Below are 4,302 nucleotides of genomic sequence, written 5' to 3'. Positions count from 1 at the left end.
TTGCGCGTCGTAACCCCTCTCCGTCATTCTCTTTCAAGAGCGTTGGTGTCGGCGTTTAACACCTTCACGCTGAGGAAATATTCCAAAACCCCCTGGTGGTCTTACCGCTGCCTCACGGCCCGTACGTCCGAGAAGCGTTGGTAAAAAATGGGGTCGTCGCCTGATGGCAATGGCTCCACGGTGGGGACGGTGGCAAACCTTTTACGTGTTCCCCCCCGTGGTATTCCCACACGTTCTCTCCTCCAGGCTTTTATCTCTTCATCTTTTATACGCCATTGACCACTTTTCCGCGAGTTCGTCCTCCGTGTAAAACTCTTGCATTTTTTCTAACAGCTTCGGGGCTTCACCTACAAAGAATCCGTGGCCCGCGTGGATACGTCCTCTTTGTCAAACCGCAACAGCAATTGACAAGATGATAATATGCATGCGCATATGCGAGCATGCTGGCGCCCGAGTAAAATGGTATTATTGCTGGGCGATGATCTTGGTAATAACCCCACGCATTCCATGCCGTTCCCCTTGGCCTTCTATGAAATAATTCAACTTTCCTACGGACACACCAAGTTCCTTGCTCATGTGCACGTTTTACGAGGAAGCTCAACTCTCCGTCATCGGTTTTATCAACGCCGCTGCATGTGCTTTTCTCCTTCTTTTGCGCCTGGGTGAACTTTCCTATGACGCTTCTGGCGGTGGTTTATGCTCCGGAAGCCATTGCGTAAGCATAGTGACAAGTAATGGCTTCATGGCGCTGCGTACGTGAGAATCCCGCGCTCTTCCTTGAGAAACTTCACAGGGTAGTGGAATCCATTCTTTCTCCTGCAGATGTCCCAAACCCACGCGTAAATTATTGGATGTAAGCCCTTTGCTAACTTCCACGTGGGTCAACCGCACGAAACCCCGTAGCTGGGGCGTCGTATTTACCTGGCAAAGGACACACGAAATAATTGTGAGTCTGGATGCCCGTAGCGGTCGTAATACGCCTTACAATCCCCGAGAGCCTTTAAAACTGGCAGGGTAACAATGTTTCATGTCTAAGGAGACGTATTCGTTCTCGTCATACTCCATGTTCCACAGACCTCCATGACCCAATGCTCTACGCAGGCTTTGGCTATGTCGAGCGAATTCCTTAGGCGTGGACTTCCATCCGTTCCTATTTCTTTGCGGCTAGAACGTCCAACTACTACGAGAGCTAGGACCTCGTCTGATAGGTCTTCCCCTAAGGTTTCCACAAGCACTTTGAATGCCCCGTTGGTGTTCTACTAGATGCCTGTAAAGAGTACCATCCTGCGTCATAAAACTGACTTCCTCCGCGTCCACAAATGCCACCAACGGAATTCTCCGTGGACCAATTCTGCCAACGGCGATGCTTTATAAACCTTAGTTTCCTCTTTTTGGGGAACCTAAGTTCTCGCCAAAGAGTGTCCATTGTTGTATATAGATGATATGGGGGCACCTCTACCTCCATATTTTTTTCGTCCCTTCGTAAATGAGACCGTCGGTGATGTCGTCACGTGTCTGCGACTTCTAAGACCGTCTCTAACTTCTTTATGTTCTCAATAGAGGCCTCCAGTCTTATAAGTGTCATTTTCCCCTTTCCTGATGGCTTCTCTTCTTTTTGGCGTAACTTGCCCGCCACGAGAGGAATCTTCGAAGAACTCTCTTACCAACTTCCGACAACAATTACCTGGATTCGCATTGGTCGCAACTTTCTGACATCCTCCGACATCCGGCTCCTTATAATCTCGTACGCCCGTAAATGACAACGGTAACCGGGTAAGCGACAACCATCATAGAAGAGCATGTCATTCCCTCCAATGCCCCTGGTCTCGTATGCTTATCAAGACGAACAAATTCTGCTTACCAGAGCCCTGATGGGATTACGGCCCTTTTCTATCACCCACCTCGCCGTCCAAATACTTCACGAACGTCAACTCCAAGCGGTATTCACCGTCCCGGCATTCTGTCGCCGATTATCCTTTCCTTCAGCCATCTTCGTGATTCATAGTCTTGTCTGTCGTTGCCCTCCATGAATGGCGAAAAGACAAAATCCGCCGCATCTGAGTTTATCCATCACCTGATTTCCCAGCCTGCGCACAGTTTCGTTTTGAATGACAGTCGACTGATGCCATGTATATATTCAAAGAATATCTTTCCTCCATTTGCGACCCCCAACAGAGCAGCAGTTAGGGACATTTTTTCGCGCTGCCGGCGGATCGCGCAAGACCCCCTGTTCCGCGGGTTACCGACCTCCAAAAACCCACCCCCCCCCCCCCCCCCCCCCCTGGTTGTTTTTCGACTTGATTTTTGGCAATGCCGCGCTTTTCGCGAGTCCACCTAACTGGGGTGCTTTCGTGCGTTCGTTTTGTGGATCGTGGGTCGTTCATTCGTGTGTTTTCTTGTCGTTCGTGTGTTCGTTCGTTCGTTCGTTTCGTTTCGTTCGTTCGTTTTTTCGTTCTTTCGTTCGTCGTTCTTGTTCATTCATCGCTCACTATCCTTTGCTTCACATTGGCCCCGCATGGATATCACACAGACAATTCCACTTGCATAACGAATAAAGTTGGCGCTTTTCACTGTTATCTTTTAAAATTCAGTAATATTCCCTATATTGTCTATAGAGTCCTAATTATATCGTGTGGTTTGGTGTAATTTGGGGTTGCTAAGCTATTTTCCCTACCGCCTGACCAACATCATTGTCTCCTCGTTGGAAATAACATATAAACATGTGCACTTCAAGCAGATCACACAGTATCCACGGCCATGATGTCGTTAGTACTAGTCAGATTTATGAGATATAGGCTTTTATGTAGACAGACGTCCGAGTAAACACACGACATCCCCTGGAATGGTAAAAAAAACTTAACATTGTTTTTCCTTAGCTGGCATTGCACTGATGTACATCAAGTGTAATGCTGGAGGATCCGGCATGTTTTTAGGGTTTCACCTAATCTTGGTCATCAATGCTCCTGTCCTTTCGAAATCAGCATAATTAAGGTCTCTTTTAGTTTAGTCCAAAGAGATTAATAGTAAACCCTTTGACCAGTTTTCCACCCGACACAGTAGTACGGACTAATCTTGAAGAATCCTCGTCACGGGTGGTCTTAATGGGATAAATTATCCCTTCGTCGTGCAAGTGTTAAAAAGGCCATTAACTTTTGAACCCGCTTACTAGCTGATTCTAGGAAGTCTCACTTGTTCTGTATACTTTCTCTCTTCTCTAGCACAAGTGTTCAGCTCTGAATAAACGGGTTGAGCTAGTTCTCTGTGGTCTGAGAAATGGCTCGTTCATGCTCAAATGTTTCGTGTCCTCTTGAGCTGGAAAATTTCAGTTTAAATGACAAATACATTACCTCAATAATTAATGTTGTTTTTTTCCTTCTTCATCCATTATAATTTCTTATTATTAAATGTCTTTTTTAATTTTCCTTTCTAAAAGCTAATTTGCATTATAATATTGTTTTATGTGAATGATTTTTGTTTTCTTTCTCGCGCGAGCAAGATGTTGTCTATAGTACCTTTAACACATGGATAGTCCTTTTCGTAGATGGGAAGTTCAGTCCACGGTCTCTTAAAGCAGAAAATAACAACGAAACTCGGCGATGAGAAAAGATTATATCCACCTGAATATGGAAGATTAATAGGACTTTGACCCCATGGATTTTATGAGCAATAACAATATTTCTAGTAGGAGGTTGCCGCGCAAAATTACGGTCTTCAAATCTATCTTCGCTTGTGGGGTACTAAGGCCTGAGCGAATAAGAGTCTTCTAGGCTTTCTATAAAAAGAACCATCTAGTCGGCATAAGACCACAATGAAGAATAGAATGAAAAGTGCAAGGAAATGCTTTAAAAGTGCATGATAGCAGTATCATGACTGGAAATAGAATTAAAGATGTGATTGTAGACCCATATCAATGAAAAAATATAAGTAAGATATACTTATGTATGCAAATCCGCGCAAAATCTCAGTATTTTGCAATAATCGGAATTAAAAAAAGACTCCAGTTGATTGGGATTTTGAGAACTAAGGAAGTTCAAAGTTGCGGTCAAGATTAAGATGAGAACAGTATAAAATATAGATCCGCGTATGAAGCGGAAGGCCTTACGCGCAAATTGAATAATGTTGAAGGAAAGATGGGGGCGAGTTTTAGTATTATCCATATACAGCTTTAAAACCTGACAAAGCTCATGCAATTTAATGATAATAAACTCAATTTTATGGGTCATCGTATAAGATTGTGTCGGCGTTTGTACTAAGCCTCAACTCCTTTGGCCGGCGCCAAGTACTAAGGACTTCAGTTCAAAG

The sequence above is a fragment of the Actinia tenebrosa genome, unplaced genomic scaffold (genome assembly GCF_029948245.1).
Source record: "Actinia tenebrosa isolate PJP-AT-01 unplaced genomic scaffold, QUT_ActTen_1.0 PGA_scaffold9__36_contigs__length_13948895, whole genome shotgun sequence".
NCBI lineage: Eukaryota > Metazoa > Cnidaria > Anthozoa > Actiniaria > Actiniidae > Actinia > Actinia tenebrosa.
Note: the sequence above shows the minus strand (reverse complement) of the source record.